We start from the raw sequence: 11,005 nt of genomic DNA on the forward strand, positions 1-11,005 counted from the left end.
TAATGATCCTGCTCTGGATCAAACACACAGCCTTCTTCTGTTGACACATCTGTACTGTTATAAAACCAATAGAAAATAAAAAAAATTAGGTTATGAGGCAGGTTTTGTACATTTTGTGATGTTTGAGCCAAACGGGTTTTACTGGGATTTTATGAACCAGATCAACACAAAGAGCAGAGTAACTGTTATTATTTTTAATATAATAAAATCCATAAAGAGCTGCATGTCTCTGATACCCCCAAATTAAATATGAAATCTGAAACTGAAAGGAGCACAGGGTGTCCAAAGTGTGGCCTGGGGTCCATTTATGGACCTTGGCCTGGTTTTGTGGGGCCCACAACTGCAGTGCAAGATTGATACAAATTCAGAGATTAATATAAATGTAATCATCTGAACAGATAATCTGGACACGCAACCGTCTGCAAAGCCAAAGCAGCTGACCTGCAGTAAAAGAAAGATGGCCGCCTCCATCCGTCTTTGAGTCGTTCTTCTGGATCAGCTACGTTTCAGAACGTTGGCGTTCTGTCTGCGGAAACAAGATGGCGGTTCGGCCTGAGGAGGACGTCGCCCTCCTTCCTCTCTCGCCCGCCGTCCGTTCTTCCTCACACTCTGTGAACATAAAACAAACATGGTGGACAAAATCACGACTGGTGAAACTTCTAATTAATAATCATGACTTCCTGTTTCAAACACCCAAATGAATAAACTCAAATTAAAGGTTGTATTTTTAACTTCTGTGTGAGTTATGCTTCTGTAATAGATATAAAAATTAGATTTTTTTAAAGCAGTGTTGATGTTTTTCTGATAGCATGAAGGAGGATTCATTTTGTTCCCGATTCTGATTGTAAAATCCATGTAATTATTATTATAACCAGCAGATGGCGCTAGCGCTCAAGGAAATCCCTACATTTCTTCTACAGAGGTTTCTGGTAATATAGAAAGTTCTTTTGGAGGACAGTTCATAGTACCCATAAAAATGACTTTATTTGTGTTAGATAAATACACCAGGAAGACTCTGGTAATCTGATACCAAGAGAGAAAAATGAAACAAAAACTCTGTAACTGTCCGTCCACAGAAGTAAAGAAATCAAAGCATAGATGTCAGTAAATTATGTAACAGGTAATAAAATATCAGAGAAATATGCATTTAACTTGAAGGCGCTTCCTTTATGCAGAAAATAATCACATTCACTGCTGTGATTTCTTCCAGCACATTGTTCCACACCAACATCTTTAGATCCTAAACGTTCCCTGGATTCCTTCTAAATAATAAAATTGTAATGATGTGAAAATAATCTTGTAATTTTACAATTTTCTTGTGGTAATATTGTGTCTTTATTCCCATAATTTTAGAATACTCTTGCTAGCTGATCTAAATGGTGTTTATTTATCTGTTGTTCTTAATATTTTTATGTTGTTTAAATGCGTTTCAAAAGGATTTTTCTTCAGCAGTGGAGTCTTGTGTGATGCATATACATCCAGACCATTGGGGTTTGTTGCATTACTTATCATTTTCATTTAAACTATTTTAGCAGTAACTCCAGATCTTTCTGAACTTCTACACAAGTGATCATTTGTTTTCAGAAAATTCTTTTAATCTTTTTGTTCCTCTGTCTGGAATCTTGCGTGAATCATTTGGTTGGGACATAATAATGTTATTTCCTGTTCAGGATTTTGGCTCCACCAGCGCTCACTGGAACCTGAAACCTGTTATGGTCAGTGCGGCTGGACAGTCTGCAGGTCTGCAGTCAACAGGCCACAGAATCAACAGAAAACAATTACAGCCTCTCTGCTGCTCCGACGCTCGATCAGGATCCGCTCTCTTCCTAATTATCCTCCAGGTAAAGAGGCTTCATGTGGAGAGAAACCCTCAGTAATCAATCCTTCCTTTTCACTGGGTTTGTTTGATAGCGTCACACTGACAGAGTCGGAGCTGCTCAGATAAATTTCCTGCAATAAATCTGTTTATCAATCTGGACTTTTCAGATTGTTGAGATTGAAAATGTTACAGGAAACCTGAACTGTTTCTCTTAAAGTGGATTAAAAAGTCCAGATAATCCTGTTTTCCTGGGGCTATGATTTAAATTCCACTTTAAAACCATTTTTCAGTTTAGTAAATAACTGCCTCACAACTGCAAGGCTGAACCGAGAAGTTATGGAAAATCTGCCAAACAATAAATTACCAGCGGCAGTAAACAGGCCAGGCAGAGATTTTAAATATTCTCGCATAAATTTATCTTTTATCAAATGTAAGTTCTACAAAACATATGAAAACAAATTACTGAAGATTGATTTAGCAGATACTGATAATGCTCTTAAAAATAAAAAAATGATAAAAGTGAATAGGTTTTCATTACATTTCTGCTCAATAAATTAATGAGTTTTACTTCTTCAAAACACAACAGTATTTCAAGTCTCCCAGGTTCTCAGTAGAATTTATATTTTTTGTTGTAAATCTAATGAAAAGCACCAGTTTTTATTTGACTAGAGGTTTTGCTAACTTTGAAAACATTTAGCACAATTAGCTTCCCCAGAATGACTTCTCCCAGATACATTTTTAAACGCTAACTGCTATTTTGTAAAATTTCGATTGAATAAAGTATAAACTTATGTGTTGAACTTTTTGTTATCGTCTCTTTAAGAATTTTTCAAGTAGTCACAGGTTTGTGCTATTATTTTGAACTGGCGCAGTTACGTTTCCTCTTCAAACGTTCGCTCTCATTTTTCGATAACTTTATATAAAACAAACAAACAAACAAACAAACGAAAAAAGAAATTAGGGAGTAAAATAAAAACATAAATAAAATGTCTAAGGGCATTATATAAAATTATATTGCCCCTGATGTCAGAGGTTACAGTTTGAAGTTAGCACATTAGCATTAGCTTCTGCTACGTTTCATGTTGGTGTCGGACTTTAGCGTTAGCAGAGCTAAAGTTTGTTTATTGCTTTACAGTTAGTGCAGCTAACTTTTTAGTTGGCAACAGCTGACTTCGCCCATATTTTACAGATATGATTGTTATTGCACAGTGAAATGTAGCATTTTATTTTCTTACATATTTCCTTCTATTAAAATGATAAATCACAGCTGGTCTGGTTTTTCTGCAGCCCCCTGACCTGCCTGAGTGATCCGGGTCATTATGCTACTTCATTAATACAGTGTTGGCGTTTTAACAACCACGCCTGTATCACTATTAATTTCTGTGTCAACAGGATAAATCACAATGAACTGTATTTGAGAAACTTACTTTTATTTATTCATATTTATTCATTTTTGCCTTTTAATCACGGAAAGGCAGCTAAAATCTGGAAAAGGGTCAAGCTAGGTCGATCAATACTTTCAGGCAATCATGAATTTCCTTTAAAAATGAGATGTAAACAACTGATTTTAATGATAAATAATTGAACAATAAGTTGCTGCTGACACAAAACACAAACAGTAAAAGTAGTTTTGTCTCAATGGATGGAATAACCTTTCTAGAGACGGATGTGATTTTAGAAAGTATTCACAGCGCTTCACTTTTTTCATATTTTTGAATTTTAAAATATCACCCAACGATAAAAGAAGCTGCAATGTGACCCTTCAAGGAAGAAAAACACAAAGAAAATACAAAGTGCAGGTGTGACTAGGCTGAAGATCTGCTTGTTTGTGAGTCTTGATGTCTTAAACTATTTATGATAATATAATTTATAAATATAAGACTACATAAACCAACAGAAACCAAAATAAATAAGTGCCACTGATGGCATCAGGACCTTCAGTGGTCCTGATGCTGAGACTGGCTGATGATCCTCCTGACATTTTGTTTGCTCCTTGAAGAAAAAGCAGCTCCTAAAACTCAAAGCGTGTCTGTCAGGTGTTTCCTGCCTCGTCTCTTTCGCTCCCTGTCAGAAGCAACAAAGAGAATCAGAGAGCAGATCTGATTCCTTTGCTCGGTGTTTCTGCTGCAAAAACACTGTGAAGGTGAAGGAAAACCACAGCTGGCCCTCCAGAGGACGCAGCAGCAGCAGCTTCATGCCGTCCGCGGCCATGACAGGCCGCAGAACAGATCGCTGCATGAAGAACCTCGCTCTGTAATTGATGATGCCTCCAGGCCCAACAGCAATGTCGCAGCTTCAGAGCCTCCAGACAAATGGACAGATTATCTCACGTCTCAAGGTCTTCCGACATTTTTAGGGAGTACAGTAACTTTGTGTTTGAAAAATGTAACATTTCTTCAGGTGTGTTTTTTCTTTCCATGGAGAATCACATTTTGTTCCTCAGATTAAAGACGAGGAAGTAACATGCAGACCTGCAGCAGTGGTGGTCAGGATGCTGGTCTGCCTCTGCAGGTCCAAACATGTACAATGATGAAGAGTAACAGTAAGGAAACAGCAGAAAGTGGCAAAAAATGTTCACCACAAGCTGCGTTGAATTGGAAACATGGAGAAAATGATCCGATTTGTCAAAATAATTATTCATGAAAACTATAGAAACTTTATAGGAAGATGCTTCGGTTCAGACGAGAACAGAGTTTAACTAATTCCTCCTTTAGAGCAAAACAAAAGATTACACCAAAGTGGGCTGAGGCAGCAGACACTGAGGGGCGTGGGTAACGCTGGGGTTGGGTGGAGGGGACGTGGCCAAAGCTGGGACTGGGTGCAGGGGTCGTGGCCAAATCTGGGGTTGAGTGGAAGGGGCGTGACCAAAGCTGGAGTTGTGTGTAGGGGCGTGGCCAAAGCTGGGGTTGTGTGAAGGGGCGTGGCCAAATCTGAGGTTGAGTGGAAGGGGCGTGACCAGAGCTGGGGTTGTGTGTAGGGGCGTGGCCAAAGCTGGGGTAGTGTTAAGGGGCGTGGCCAAAGCTGGGGTTGTGTAGAGGGGCGTGACCAAAGCTGGGGTTGTGCAGAGGGGCGTGACCAAAGCTGGGGTTGTGTGGAGGGGCGTGACCAAAGCTGGTGTTGTGTGGAGGGGCGTGGCCAAAGCTGGGGTTGTGTGGAGGGGCGTGAGCAAAGCTGGGGTTTAGTGGAGGCGCGTGACCTAAGCTGGGGTTGTGTAGAGGGGCGTGACCAAACCTGGTGTTGTGTGGAGGGGCGTGGCCAAAGCTGGGGTTGTGTGGAGGGTGTTGCCAAAGCTGGGGTTTAGTAGAGGGGCGTGGCCAAAACTGGGTTTGTGTGGAGGGGCGTGGCCAAAGCTGGGGTTGTATGGAGGGGCGTGGCCAAAGCTGGGGCTGGGTGGAGGGGCGTGGCCAAAGCTAGGGCTGGGTGGAGGGGCGTGGCCAAAGCTGGGGCTGGGTGGAGGGGCGTGGCCAAAGCTGGGGTTTAGTAGAGGGGCGTGGCCAAAACTGGGTTTGTGTGGAGGGGTGTGGCCAAAGCTGGGGTTGTGTGGAGGGGCGTGGCCAAAGCTGGGGCTGGGTGGAGGGGCGTGGCCAAAGCTGGGGCTGGGTGGAGGGGCGTGGCCAAAGCTGGGGCTGGGTGGAGGGGCGTGGCCAGGATGAAAGAAGAACGTCAAATTTAGCTACTTCGTTATTTTGCAACTTTTCAGATCCTCCAGTGACTTTTTCAAGCAACTAGTAGCAACAAATCCAGACCATTTTTTTTGTTAAAAAAGCACAAACTGACTTTTCCTCTCTTTCTTCTCCTACTACTCTCCAATTTGCCTCATTTTATTTCAGCTGTTAGCCTTATGTTTTCAGTTTTGTTCAACAAACTGAATTTGAACTGAATTGAATTATAGGATGTGTCAAATGACCCTTTCTAGTATTTATCAAACGGAAATGATTTTGATTATTTAATAAAAAATCAGGGGAAATATAAACTGTCGTAATTTTCATCAGAGCACCAGCTAACGCATTCTGGATCATCTCCGGACTTTTTTATTGCACCCAAACGCTCGCTATCAGAACCTCATTACTGCTCCAGAACATTCCCCACAAATCTGTGAGTGTTTTCATGTGTTGAGGATCGTCTTCCCCTCCAGCCTCTCCGCTCATTATTTTACTGACTTCTAACCTGCAGAGCCGCCATGAATCAGGCTTTGTTACACTTTGAAGCTAACGCTGGTTAGGCAGGAAGCGGAGAAGCTTAGAGGTCCGAACCTCACCGTCAACCCTGGAGTTTATTTTTAATAACTTCACCAAACAAGCTTCTAAATGATAGAAAACAAAAACAGACAGTTGATCCCAGAACAGCCAGTTTTTCTCAGCTGTTTTCCACCTTTTTAAATTACTGGATGTTTTTGGTTTGTTGCTGCAGCTTTGAAATTGGATAATAAATGGTGTCAACATTGTTTTCTGTTATTTCAAGCTATTTATTGTTTTCACTTGATTCACCAAATCTGATGGAAGCTTTTAAATGTCAAAAAATGTTGAAACTGGACCATTTGGATCCCAGATTTGTTATTTGCAGAGATTTCATATTAATATGAAACTCTAGAAGTGTGTTGGGAAGCGCTGACCTGAGAGAGAAAACAAAGAATGGTCATGGATTGTCTGTTCAGTTACTTTGAATAGACCGTTGTATCTCCAATTATGCTTTACTACACCTGTCATATAAAATCCAGGGAAGAAACGTATGATTATTGTAGTAATCGATTATTCTGACTGATTAACCATTATTAATCTGATAAAATTCCTACAAAATACATATAAATTTGAGGTTGAAACGTAAAAAAGTGTAAGAACGAGTTTTTAAACAATAAAGAGACGCATCAAAACCTTTAACCAGGCGTTGCGAATATCGGAGGACTCACCTCCCGTCCACCTGGTCTCAGGTGAGTAAAACTTAAAGGTCAATTTGTGCTGGTTTGCTGCGTTGTTACCGCCTCACATAAAGCTTTAGTGCCAGTTTTCCGCCTGTGGATGCATCCAGCGGATCTTTATTTAACGGTGACGCTGCGTCTTGGCTTTGTGCTCACAGATCGACTCCAGGGAGGAAATCTACTCAAGTGTGATTAGGCAGCATTATTAGCCACTGATTAAAACGCTGTTAAAGTCAGCAGCAAGACTTTCAGTGTCACTTTCAGCATCCAGAAGCTCAAAGGTGTTTCTACAACCCCAACAACCACGACGCCCCAAAAGAAACTCAAGCGCAGCCGGATGTCTGGGTCGACTCAAAAAGTCTTATCTCCTCCCTCATCTCATATATTTTTGCTTTTTGTCATATTTAAGTGTTTCATACCAATTTAAATATTAGTCAAAGGTGACAGAAATAAACTCAAAATGCTGATTTTAATTCAACAGATATCCTTGATTTGTGGGTCAGACATTTCTGTATTTAAAATATTTTTTTGTTCAACTTAAAATGCTTTAATTTTTTATTAACTGTTTTATTAACGGGCTGCACAGTGGTGCAGTTGGTAGAGCTGTTGCCTTGCAGCAAGAAGGTTCTGGGTTCGATTCCCGGTCTTTCTGCATGGAGTCTCCATGTTCTCCCTGTGCATGGTGGGTTTTCTCTGGGTACTCTGGTTTCCTCCCACAGTCCAAAAACATGACTGTCAGGTTAATTGGCCTCTACAAAATTGCCCCTAGGTGTGAGTGTGTGTGTGCATGGTTGTGTGTCTCTGTGTTGCCCTGCGACAGACTGGCGACCTGTCCAGGGTGACCCCGCCCCTCGCCCGGTACGCCAGCTGGAGATGGGCACCAGCAACCCTCCCGACCCCACTGAGGGACAAGAGTGCAGGAAAATGGATGGATGGATGTTTTATTAACCTTCAGGGATGAGCGTTTTCTGAATCGGGTCATTTTATAGAAGCCTGAATCCTGCTGGGTGCCAGCAGATGTCATGGCGGGATGACAGTCTTGGATGCTGCAAAGGCATCGCCATGGCAACTCCCCCCCCCAGGCGTCGCCATGGTGATCCAGGCCAACGCATTGTTTCAGCAGTGATTAATTGCTGCTGATGAAACACGAAGAATCCTGAATGTCAGGATGACATGATGACGTCTGGAAGGTTTTCAAAACTTCTGCTTCTTCAGTTTCAGGTTTTCTGTCGCCTGTTTCTAAAATAAATCACGGCAAACAAACTTTAACCTCCAACTCAACAGCAAACAGCCGGTCACTGTAATGATCGCAGTTCTGCTAAATATGCACCAAGCTGTTCTGCGCCAGCGTTTAACAAAAACGTCACCAAACGTTGAGCAGGTCCAGGGTGTCTGCATGAATCCATCTGTACTGGTGGAAAATCGCTTGATGAAAAACACAAATGACAAACCAAATTTCCCTGATGAATTGGTCCATTTACTGAAATAAATTGAATTGATGCAAAGGATCCCAGAGGAGCAGAAAATTGTTCAGATATGGATGAAAACACCAGCAGAGCTCCAGCGCTGCTGACTGTCTCCTCACTCCTGGTGGAAACAATACAAAGTCACTTTTATTGGAGCTTAAAGGTTTCGTTCAACAATTTTAGACACAAATGAGAAAATGTTATCTTTGAGATGACTTCGTCTGATTTCCCTTTCCATTTTATGAGAGATGAAAGTGATCGCCTCAGATCTGAACTGCAGCAATTTGAAGAAATACAAACCAAAAATGGTGTGAAAAAATTGAACAATCTAGAAAAAAAAGAAAAATTACATTGGATTGTCTTTTAAAAAAATAGGTATTTGTTTAATAAAATATAAAAAGTGTGTGAAATCTGGTACAGAATCAGAAACTGAACAAGTTTATCGTTCATGTGAGGAAAATCAATGATGATGATTGATTGATCTGAATCTTAATGACATGGACACCAAAATGTTCAGCATTTCAGGAAAAAACATGATGCAAGTTTTGAAACATGGAGGTGGAAGTGTGATGGTTTGTGGAGCTCATCGTCTCTGAATCATGACAATTTTTATTTTTTAGAGTTTAATGAGAAAATAATGAGACAAGAGGAAGGGAAATGATTTTGGTTTTGACATTAAAAAAACAAAAGAAAAGATTGTTTTTATTAGAATGGACACATTTTCTACTGGATGTTGACATTTGTGGAAAATGTTGTAAAATAAAACACAACCTAATGACAAGATCAACAGATCTAAAAATATAGTTCTGCTACTTTCTGTTGTAGAAATCCAATAAATGATAAATCTGTATCTGTAATTATATATCCATTTAAAACAACCAGTAATCAATTTTAGACTAAGACAATGGTGGCAAGTTTAGATTAAATGTCTGAAAAGGCCTAGTCAAAGCCCAGAGACAAACCTGAACATGACATCCATCCATGAAGGCTTCTATAGAGTTTCTGTTCCTCAAAGTCACTTTCAGTAATTATTGTTCTGGAATAAATTAAATTCTGTCATCAACCAAACGTATCGATTGTTTCCTCGTCGCTTGTTTTCTGCAGCAGAACGAAGCTCCTCCATCTCCATCAGGCTGGAAACGTTTGGGCGCCATGTGAACAGATGTTGTCGGTTAATTGAGACGCAGCTGATCTTGAATGATCCGCGTCCAGCCGAGCGTTGCTGCGGCGACAGCGTCTTTCCTCTTCCTGGTTTTATGGGAAGCTAATCCACACACCGCTGCCGGTTACCGGATCAACGGCGTCACTGCAGGTCAATTTCTGAGTTTCATCAGCTCCTCTGGACGCATCATGAACTCAGGCTGACGGCGGCGTCAAACATCTGATCATTTAAAGGTTTGCAAAGATTTATCACTTAATGTTGCCCGATCAGAAGCTTTGAGGATAAGAGCCAATTAAATTAATGCCGGTTCTGATCATAAAGGCTTATTGGATGTATATTGTAATGATGGAGGATTTTCCATCTATTTTCTGCTGATGATCAGGAATCAGATGGTCGAGTCAAGAATCTGAGCAAACATCTCTTCCACTGGGAACTGAGGTTTTGGCAACAAAACAACTAAATAGACTGAATACAAATGTCTTCAGATTTTCATCAGACCTTTACGACGGAGAGTTGGGACAGTAAAAGGGAAAAGTGACCAGAGGAGTAAACTGCTGCCAAAGAGCTCAGAAAAAACAAAGAAAACCTGAGATTTCTCTGAAAAGTTGTGAATTTGCAAAAAAGTTGCAATTATCCAGGATTAAATGACAGCGGCCGACAAGACACAGCAGCACACGGCTGACCAAACGGCAAAACACTCAAACGGAAGCAAAAACCAGCAAACAGATGGAAATGCTGCAAACAAGAAAAGGAAGAAATATTAAAAAAGTTAAAAATGGTGTAAATGAAACGGTGAAAATTTGCTCCACAAAACAGAAATTACTGCAGATTTTACACGTTGTCTTTTTTAATCTGCCTGCATCCAGCAGAAACAGATGAATGAAAAAATACAGAAACTTTAAAAAACAGCAAATTGATCATAATTCATCCACCTGGTGTGTTTGGGCTGATCATGTGTGAAAAAGTGATGTTTGCAATTAGAGAAACGTTCAATCATTTCTGCAGCCTCCCTGCTGGTTCAGAGCCGTAAGCGGATGATTATGTAACAGCTCATTTCCATCCAACCTTATTAGACTGTTAATCTTTCAGTGAGCAGAATAAAACGTCTCTGTTACGTCTGACTCAGTCTCACTTCAACATTTCAATATCAAACACAGTTTGGGGCAAAAGTCGAAGCGCTCCAGAGATGATGCTCATCTCTGCTGCTCCGTTTCTCCACCATCCGCAGCAGCTGGAAAGAGTTCGGCCCGGTTCTGGAGAGGAACGGAAACAAGTTCTGAGGACAGAAGCAGGAAGAAAAGCTGCTGAATTTTCTGATTTAAATCAGATGCACTTCTGCTTCAGAGCTGCTGTAAACCAAGCAAACAAAAGAGGGATTTTAAAATCCACAGAGCAGCGAAAAGGCTCCACTGTGCGAACATCAGCCAACATGAGAGTCTGCTGATCAACAGAACCAGAGCAGCAGCAGCCGCTGTCCTTGGGCCGTTTGGGCCGGACAGAGGTGGAACCTGAAGACTCAGAAAGTGTGTAATGACAATTTTACTGCTCATGCCGACTGAAGGAAAACAGCGGTCTGCTGCCGGGATCAATGGTCATTAATCTTTCTAAAGAGGCTCTGGTTGCACTTTTTAGGGGGAGAGGGA

Source organism: Poecilia reticulata, chromosome 22 (assembly GCF_904066995.2).
Source record: "Poecilia reticulata chromosome 22, P_reticulata-male-v2, whole genome shotgun sequence".
NCBI lineage: Eukaryota > Metazoa > Chordata > Actinopteri > Cyprinodontiformes > Poeciliidae > Poecilia > Poecilia reticulata.